The following is a 10,321-nucleotide window of genomic DNA, read 5'->3' on the forward strand; positions in this document are numbered from 1 at the left end:
GGGGCGCAACAGCTTGCAGAACTTTCTGGCCGAAGTTCAGATCTGTAGAAGCCGAGACATCTATACGATAAAGCTTTATGAATGTATTTATACTTGACCAGGTAGCAGCTCTATAGATCCTGTCAAGGGAAACTCCAGCTTTTTCCGCCCAAGAAGACGCCATTGCCCTAGTGGAATGGGCTCTAATGTTAGTGGGAGTAGTAAGACCCGCCATTGTGTAACAGGAGGATATCATGGTTTTTAATCCAATGATCTATGGAGGCCCTGGAAGCTTTTTCCCCCTTATTTTGACCTGCGAACTGATTAAGGAGGTTGTCGTCCTTCCTAAATTCTTTAGTAGCCGTCAGGTACTGGATAATTGTATCTCTTACGTCCAGGAGCTTGAACTGAAGTTCAATTTTGTGGGTCTGTAGAAAAGGAAGGTAGGACGATTTCCGGATCTCTATGGAAATTTGAGACTTGAATCTAATCTCAGTACTATTCTGTCCGGAAAAATCAAAAAGGTAGGGTTCTCGGCAGGAGAGGTCCTGAATTTCACCCAGGCGTCTAGCTGATGTTATAGCTATTAAAAATGCTGCTTTGAATAAAAGGTGTTTAATTGAAATGTCCGATAAAAGAGTAAATGAAGACCAAGTTTAAATCCCACTGGGGAACCCTTGGGGTTAGAGATGGTCTTAGTCTGGAGGCAGCTCCTATAAATCTTTTCATCCATCTATGGTTGGCTAAGTCCACATCATAGAAGGCCACCCCAAGGCGGAGATCTGGACCTTTAGCGTACTAGGTTTAAGGCAGATATACAACCCGCTCTGGAGAAATTTTCTGGATACACAGGGAGACTTCCCCTAGCCAACTACAGTATCTTTTCCAGATTTTGAGATATATAGCCGAGGTGACTTTTTTCCTGCTAGATTTCAATATATTAAGGATTTTTTCTGAAAGCACTTTACTTTTTAAGATTTCACTTTCAGGATCCAGACTGATAGCTTGAACAGGCTGGGGTCCTGGTGAAAGATTGGGTCCTGCGATAGAATGTCCTTCTGAAATTCTATTTTCCACGGTTCTTCCACAGCCATCTCCTTTAAGATGGAGAACCAGCTTCTCTTGGGCCAGTAGGGGACCACTAGTATCAACGTTACTGGGTCCGTTAATATCTTCTGCAAAACGATTAGGATTAGGGCCCAGGGAGGAAATGCGTATGCGAGGTTCCAAGTCCACCTGACTGAGAAAGCATCGAAAGCCCACGGTTCTCCTCTGGGATTTAAGGAACCAGAAACGCCTTACTTTCGCATTTGTTTTTGAAGCTAATAGGTCTATTTGAGGTACTCCTCATCTTTTGGAAATCTTCTGAAAAATTTCTTGACTTAGAGACCACTCCCCTGGGTCTAATGTTTTTCTGCCGAGATAATCGGCTTCTATGTTTTCTGAACCTTTGAGATGGATTGCTGTAATTGAAAGGACATTCTTTTCTGCCCAGAAGAATATTTTTTCTGCCAGTCCCCTCAAGCTTGGAGATCGTGTGCCTCCCTGGTGTTTTACATTTTCAGATGCTTTTTGAATAACATGTCTTGAGATACTTTTAGGGTTTCCCAGACCGCTCGCAGTTCTCTGTAGTTTGATGATCTGCTCTTTACTTCGTCTGACCACTTGCCCTGCCAGCTTGAGGAGGCCATAATTTACATTTCTGGAACTGTTAGCCAGGCTGCTACACCTTTTGACAGATTTTTCCTTTCCTTCCACTAGTTCAAATCTGACTTTACGTGGCAAGGGACGTTTATCTTTTTGTCTAGGGAGGACTGTTTTCTGTCCCATTTCCCTAGAATCCAGGTTTGTGTTATCCTGGTGTGAGCCCGACACCATGCTACGGCTGTAATGCATGATGTCATCATTCCCAGGAAGCTCATGGCCCCTCCGATACAGCACTGTCTCTGGGACTAGAAGTTCCTTATTCTCTCCCTGAAAGATTCCAACTTTTCTTGTGGGAGATATGAATTCTGTGTAATTGAATCTAGTATTACCCCGAAGAACTTCATTTTTGTCGCTGATACTAGGCAAGATTTTTTCACATTTATCAACCAGCCCAATTCTGAGATTTTTTGTATCACGTAATTGGTCTGTCTGGACGTTTCCACCTCTGAATTTCCTACTATGAGGAAGTCATCTAAATAGGGAAAAAATGTTAAGCCCTCTAGTCGGAGAGGGGAAATAATTTCTATTACCAGCTTTGTGAACACCCTTGGGGCGGATGATATGCCGAATGGTAGGGAAGAGAGCTGGAAATGATTGACTAAGCCCTCTTCGTCTTTCAATGCGAATCTGAGGCATCTTTGTGACTTTTGATGGATGGGAACACGGTAGTAGGCATCTTTTAGATCGATGGATGTCATATATGCTCCCTTTTTGACTAGGGGAATTATTGATGAAATTGACTCCATTTTGAATCTTCTGTAGGTTATAGATTTGTTTAGCCCTTTTAGGTTTATAATAGTACGGGAAGATCCGTCAGGTTTTTGGACTAAAAATAACTGAATAAAAGCCCCTTCCCCTTTCTGGTTCGGGAACTTCTAATACCACGCCTGATTTTTTTTGAAGTCTAGGACTCCCTGCCAAATTTTTGCTAACACGTTCTGACTGTGGGATGTTATTTGAAATATTTTTGGAGGGATTGAGGAAAATTCTATCCTGTAGCCATTTTTTACGATGTCCAGGGATTCTGGGTTACGTCTTCCCACGGAGATAGAAAACTTCTCAACCTTCTTCCTACCCTGGCGTCATTGTTTTTCGGTTTGTTTGTTCTGAGGATTAAGGAGGACCCCTATGCCTTTCCCCCCTTTCTGATAGCTCCATCGTCCGATTTTCCCTTTCCCCTGTAGGATCTTGATTGTGAGTTAAAGGGACGAAAAGGTTTCTTCTTGCTCTCTTCTGGGAACCCTTTTTTTCTGTCAGCAGCCTTCTCTAGGATTGCATCTAGTACTGGCCCAAAAACATATTCGCCAGAAAACGCAATAGAGCACGGTTTAGCTTTGGAGGTTCTGTCATCCCCCCAAAACTTCACTCAAAGTGCCCTTCTCGCCGAATTTGATAATGCTGCATCCTTATCAGCAAATCTGACCGATTCTGCGGAGGCATCAGCCAGAAAAGCTGTGTCAGACTTAAGAAGGGGGATGGAGTTTAGGATTTCTTCTCTGGGAGCTTTGTTTTGTATGTGGTTCTCACATGGCCCTGGCCACAGAAGTTGCCGCTATGTTGGTCTTCACTCCGAACATGGAGGCTTCCCAGCATTTCCTCAGTAGAGCATCTGCCTTCCTTTACATTGGATCCTTTAGTTGTGACAAATCCTCAAATGGCAGGGAAGTTTTTTTGACAACTTTTGCCACCTGAACATCAATCTTTGGGGTCTCATTAAAGATTTTTATCTCAGCCTGATTAAACAACAACCTATTTTTAAACTCCTTAGGGACTCCCAATCTTCTCTCTGGATCAAGAAAATTTAGACTAGAACCTTCAGAATCACAGGTGCATATCCATGAAGCAAACATAATTACAAAAAACTAAATGGCTGCACACCGTTATATATACACAAACAATAGAGCTAAGAAATGGGGGTCATTCTATATAAAAAAAAAAGTGGTACAATACCGACTATAAATGAATAATGGAAGCTCTTAGCGCACATAAGTGTCGGGCCCATCTACCAGGAGTCAAGGTGACTTCCGCAGATGGGTCCCTATCACTAAATATACTGCCTCACTTTGGACTTACTTAAGCCTACAATATTCAGCCAGGACGCTACTAAAGACCTGGCTGCCATGGTATGTTAGTGAGCAGCATTATACTCACATGTGCCGTGGCCGCCGGTCGCTCCTTCTTCTCATAGGTCTGTGCGGCGCATTGCTAATGCTATAAGCATTAGCAATGCGCCGCACAGACAGAAGGAGCGACCGGCGGCCACGGCGCACGCGAGTATAATGCTGCTCACTAACATACCATGGCAGCCAGGTCTTTAGTAGCGTCCTGGCTGCCATGGTAACCGATCGGAGCCCCAGCATTACACTGCTGGGACTCCGATCGGAACTGCCCACTGCCACCAATGCAGAGACTGAAGAACATTCCCAGCACCCGACCTCTGACAGGACGCTGTGATCCGCGCGATTAACCCCTCAACTGAGGGGTTAATTGCGGTGGATCGCAGCGTGCAGTCATAGGGTATTCAGGCATTCATTGGTGGCGCAGTGGCCACAGTCCCTCCCCTCCTCCTCTGTTCTTATTGGTGGCCAGCGGCAGCCGCGCACAGTGGGGAGGGAGGGACTCCCTTCTTCTCCACTGTGCCGGCTCAGGAGAACATGGTGCGCGCCGAGAGCGCGATCATTCACTATCGCTCCGTAGTCATATCACGGTCCGGCGATATGCTCAAAATCCATATCGTGGCACAAATTTATATCGCATATCGCCTATATCACCCACCCCTACCATGTACTGTATACAGACATCACCCTGCAGTGTACACTATATCCGGGTATCACTGTATATATCTCCATGTACTGTATACAGAGGTATCACCCCCAGTGTATACAGACATTACCCTGCAGTGTACACTATATCCGGGTATCACTGTATATATCTCCATGTACTGTATACAGAGGCATCACCCCCAGTGTATACAAACAAAAAAAATGTAAGAGCAGCACCTTTAGATCAAAACCGGAATGCAACAGCCGCGATGGGACCGCAGATCCACAGCAGTCTAGGAACAGCAATGAAGAATGGTAGTCACAGCAGCATATCCAGTGCGTCTTTTATTGGAAGCCTTGAGTGCACACACAGACAAAGACTACCATTCTTCACCCCAGTGTATACAGACATCACCCTGCAGTGTACACTATATCCGGGTATCACTGTATATATCTCCATGTACTGTATACAGAGGTATCACCCCCAGTGTATACAGACATCACCCTGCAGTGTACACTATATACACTCACCTAAAGAATTATTAGGAACACCTGTTCTATTTCTCATTAATGCAATTATCTAGTCAACCAATCACATGGCAGTTGCTTCAATGCATTTAGGGGGGTGCTCCTGGTCAAGACAATCTCCTGAACTCCAAACTGAATGTCAGAATGGGAAAGAAAGGTGATTTAAGCAATTTTGAGCGTGGCATGGTTGTTGGTGCCAGACGGGCCGGTCTGAGTATTTCACAATCTGCTCAGTTACTGGGATTTTCACGCACAACCATTTCGAGGGTTTACAAAGAATGGTGTGAAAAGGGAAAAACATCCAGTATGCGGCCGTCCTGTGGGCGAAAATGCCTTGTGGATGCTAGAGGTCAGAGGAGAATGGGCCGACTGATTCAAGCTGATAGAAGAGCAACGTTGGCTGAAATAACCACTCGTTACAACCGAGGTCTGCAGCAAAGCATTTGTGAAGCCACAACACGCACAACCTTGAGGCGGATGGGCTACAACAGCAGAAGACCCCACCGGGGACCACTCATCTCCTCTACAAAAAGGAAAAAGAGGCTACAATTTGCACGAGCTCACCAAAATTGGACTGTTGAAGACTGGAAAAATGTTGCCTGGTCTGATGAGTCTCGATTTCTGTTGAGACATTCAAATGGTAGAGTCCGAATTTGGCGTAAACAGAATGAGAACATGTATCCATCCTCTGATGGCGACTTCCAGCAGGATAATGCACCATGTCACAAAGCTCGAATCATTTCACATTGGTTTATTGAACATGACAATGAGTTCACTGCACTGAAATGGCCCCACAGTCACCAGATCTCAACCCAATAGAGCATCTTTGGGATGTGGTGGAACGGGAGCTTCGTGCCCTGGATGTGCATCCCTCAAATCTCCATCAACTGCAAGATACTATCCTATCAATATGGGCCAACATTTCTAAAGAATGCTATCAGCACCTTGTGGAATCAATGCCACGTAGAATTAAGGCAGTTCTGAAGGCAAAAGGGGGTCCAACACCGTATTAGTATGGGGGCACTAATAATTCTTTAGGTGAGTGTATATCTCCATGTACTGTATACAGAGGTATCACCCCCAGTGTATACAGACATCACCCTGCAGTGTACACTATATCCAGGTATCACTGTGTATATCTCCATGTACTGTATACAGACATCACCCCAGTGTATACAGACATCACCCTGCAGTGTACACTATATCCAGGTATCACTGTATATATCTCCATGTACTGTATACAGAGGCATCACCCCCAGTGTATACAGACATCACCCTGCAGTGTACACTATATCCAGGTATCACTGTATATATCTCCATGTACTGTATACAGAGGCATCACCCCCAGTGTATACAGACATCACCCTGCAGTGTACACTATATCCAGGTATCACTGTATATATCTCCATGTACTGTATACAGAGGTATCACCCCCAGTGTATACAGACATCACCCTGCAGTGTACACTATATCCAGGTATCACTGTATATATCTCCATGTACTGTATGCAGAGGTATCACCCCCAGTGTATACAGACATCACCCTGCAGTGTACACTATATCCAGGTATCACTGTATATATCTCCATGTACTGTATACAGAGGCATCACCCCCAGTGTATACAGACATTACCCTGCAGTGTACACTATATCCGGGTATCACTGTATATATCTCCATGTACTGTATACAGAGGCATCACCCCCAGTGTATACAGACATCACCCTGCAGTGTACACTATATCCGGGTATCACTGTATATATCTCCATGTACTGTATACAGAGGCATCACCCCCAGTGTATACAGACATCACCCTGCAGTGTACACTATATCCGGGTATCACTGTATATATCTCCATGTACTGTATACAGAGGTATCACCCCCAGTGTATACAGACATCACCCTGCAGTGTACACTATATCCGGGTATCACTGTATATATCTCCATGTACTGTATACAGAGGTATCACCCCCAGTGTATACAGACATCACCCTGCAGTGTACACTATATCCGGGTATCACTGTATATATCTCCATGTACTGTATACAAAGGTATCACCCCCAGTGTATACAGACATCACCCTGCAGTGTACACTATATCCGGGTATCACTGTATATATCTCCATGTACTGTATACAGAGGTATCACCCCCAGTGTATACAGACATCACCCTGCAGTGTACACTATATCCAGGTATCACTGTATATATCTCCATGTACTGTATACAGAGGCATCACCCCCAGTGTATACAGACATCACCCTGCAGTGTACACTATATCCGGGTATCACTGTATATATCTCCATGTACTGTATACAGAGGTATCACCCCCAGTGTATACAGACATCACCCTGCAGTGTACACTATATCCGGGTATCACTGTATATATCTCCATGTACTGTATACAAAGGTATCACCCCCAGTGTATACAGACATCACCCTGCAGTGTACACTATATCCGGGTATCACTGTATATATCTCCATGTACTGTATACAGAGGTATCACCCCCAGTGTATACAGACATCACCCTGCAGTGTACACTATATCCAGGTATCACTGTATATATCTCCATGTACTGTATACAGAGGCATCACCCCCAGTGTATACAGACATTACCCTGCAGTGTACACTATATCCGGGTATCACTGTATATATCTCCATGTACTGTATACAGAGGCATCACCCCCAGTGTATACAGACATCACCCTGCAGTGTACACTATATCCAGGTATCACTGTATATATCTCCATGTACTGTATACAGAGGCATCACCCCCAGTGTATACAGACATCACCCTGCAGTGTACACTATATCCGGGTATCACTGTATATATCTCCATGTACTGTATACAGAGGCATCACCCCCAGTGTATACAGACATTACCCTGCAGTGTACACTATATCCGGGTATCACTGTATATATCTCCATGTACTGTATACAGAGGCATCACCCCCAGTGTATACAGACATCACCCTGCAGTGTACACTATATCCGGGTATCACTGTATATATCTCCATGTACTGTATACAGAGGCATCACCCCCAGTGTATACAGACATCACCCTGCAGTGTACACTATATCCAGGTATCACTGTATATATCTCCATGTACTGTATGCAGAGGCATCACCCCCAGTGTATACAGACATCACCCTGCAGTGTACACTATATCCAGGTATCACTGTATATATCTCCATGTACTGTATACAGAGGCATCACCCCCAGTGTATACAGACATCACCCTGCAGTGTACACTATATCCAGGTATCACTGTATATATCTCCATGTACTGTATACAGAGGCATCACCCCCAGTGTATACAGACATCACCCTGCAGTGTACACTATATCCAGGTATCACTGTATATATCTCCATGTACTGTATACAGAGGCATCACCCCCAGTGTATACAGACATCACCCTTCAGTGTACACTATATCCAGGTATCACTGTATATATCTCCATGTACTGTATACAGAGGCATCACCCCCAGTGTATACAGACATCACCCTGCAGTGTACACTATATCCAGGTATCACTGTATAATTCTCCATGTACTGTATACAGAGGCATCACCCCCAGTGTATACAGACATCACCCTGCAGTGTACACTATATCCAGGTATCACTGTATATATCTCCATGTACTGTATACAGAGGCATCACCCCCAGTGTATACAGACATCACCCTGCAGTGTACACTATATCCGGGTATCACTGTATATATCTCCATGTACTGTATACAGAGGTATCACCCCCAGTGTATACAGACATCACCCTGCAGTGTACACTATATCCAGGTATCACTGTATATATCTCCATGTACTGTATACAGAGGTATCACCCCCAGTGTATACAGACATCACCCTGCAGTGTACACTATATCCGGGTATCACTGTATATATCTCCATGTACTGTATACAGAGGTATCACCCCCAGTGTATACAGACATCACCCTGCAGTGTACACTATATCCAGGTATCACTGTATATATCTCCATGTACTGTATACAGAGGTATCACCCCCAGTGTATACAGACATCACCCTGCAGTGTACACTATATCCGGGTATCACTGTATATATCTCCATGTACTGTATACAGACATTACCCTGCAGTGTACACTATATCCGGGTATCACTGTATATATCTCCATGTACTGTATACAGAGGTATCACCCCCAGTGTATACAGACATCACCCTGCAGTGTACACTATATCCAGGTATCACTGTATATATCTCCATGTACTGTATGCAGAGGCATCACCCCCAGTGTATACAGACATCACCCTGCAGTGTACACTATATCCAGGTATCACTGTATATATCTCCATGTACTGTATACAGAGGCATCACCCCCAGTGTATACAGACATCACCCTGCAGTGTACACTATATCCGGGTATCACTGTATATATCTCCATGTACTGTATACAGAGGTATCACCCCCAGTGTATACAGACATCACCCTGCAGTGTACACTATATCCAGGTATCACTGTATATATCTCCATGTACTGTATACAGAGGCATCACCCCCAGTGTATACAGACATCACCCTGCAGTGTACACTATATCCAGGTATCACTGTATATATCTCCATGTACTGTATACAGAGGCATCACCCCCAGTGTATACAGACATCACCCTGCAGTGTACACTATATCCGGGTATCACTGTATATATCTCCATGTACTGTATACAGAGGCATCACCCCCAGTGTATACAGACATCACCCTGCAGTGTACACTATATCCAGGTATCACTGTATATATCTCCATGTACTGTATAGATATATTCACCCCACAGCTTTACAGTCCCTGGTATCAGGTTGTCAGCAGCTCTGACAACCCCCTTGTAACTTTCTAGGCAGTTTCCATTCTCATTACCGGGTCACCTTTCTAGGTCTCTGGTCCACACGCACAGATACGACCGCCTACACTGAGATGACCCCGCAGTGTGAACGCCGACCTAGGCCTTCTGAAGCGTTAATCCCCCCCTCACACACTTACCGGCGGTCCAGTAAACAACGCTCTGCTCCGGCCTCCCCTACCTGACAGGCCTCTCACATGACTGCTCCCTGCTGTGGATTGGCTGTTGGACGGTAGAGCGCTTACCAATCACAGCGCAGCCTCCGCCCCCGGCACTTCCGGTGTCCGCCTCCCACGTGTACGTCCTGGAGATTGTGATCGCGCTGATAATGAGGGGCTCAGCGGGACAGGGGGATAGTGAAAGGAAAACACGAGCCTGATCTGATGCCGTGCCACAAGCTGCCCCCTCTTCACAAACAATGCCACTCACAAACTGGAGTTTTACCAACATATCCCCCATCTACTTCAGGCTTCCTCCACTAGGGGGA

The 10,321-nt window shown here is 45.1% G+C and overlaps 1 protein-coding gene across 2 annotated transcripts in view; it reads right to left on the reverse strand.

Annotated features, from left to right (window-relative positions):
- Positions 1–10,055, reverse strand: part of PNPLA7 (patatin like phospholipase domain containing 7) — a 151,936-nt gene extending 141,881 nt beyond the window's left edge. The window contains exon 1 of one of the 2 annotated variants that reach the window (XM_040406056.1): positions 9,975–10,055. The gene's annotated coding sequence lies outside the window, so the exon portion shown is untranslated. Of the gene's footprint in view, positions 1–9,851; positions 9,875–9,974 lie in introns of those variants that run through there. The other variant, XM_040406057.1, reaches the window with a different exon arrangement.
- Between the last annotated feature and the right edge of the window lie 266 nt (positions 10,056–10,321).

The sequence above is a fragment of the Bufo bufo genome, chromosome 8 (genome assembly GCF_905171765.1).
Source record: "Bufo bufo chromosome 8, aBufBuf1.1, whole genome shotgun sequence".
Taxonomy (NCBI): Eukaryota; Metazoa; Chordata; class Amphibia; order Anura; family Bufonidae; genus Bufo; species Bufo bufo.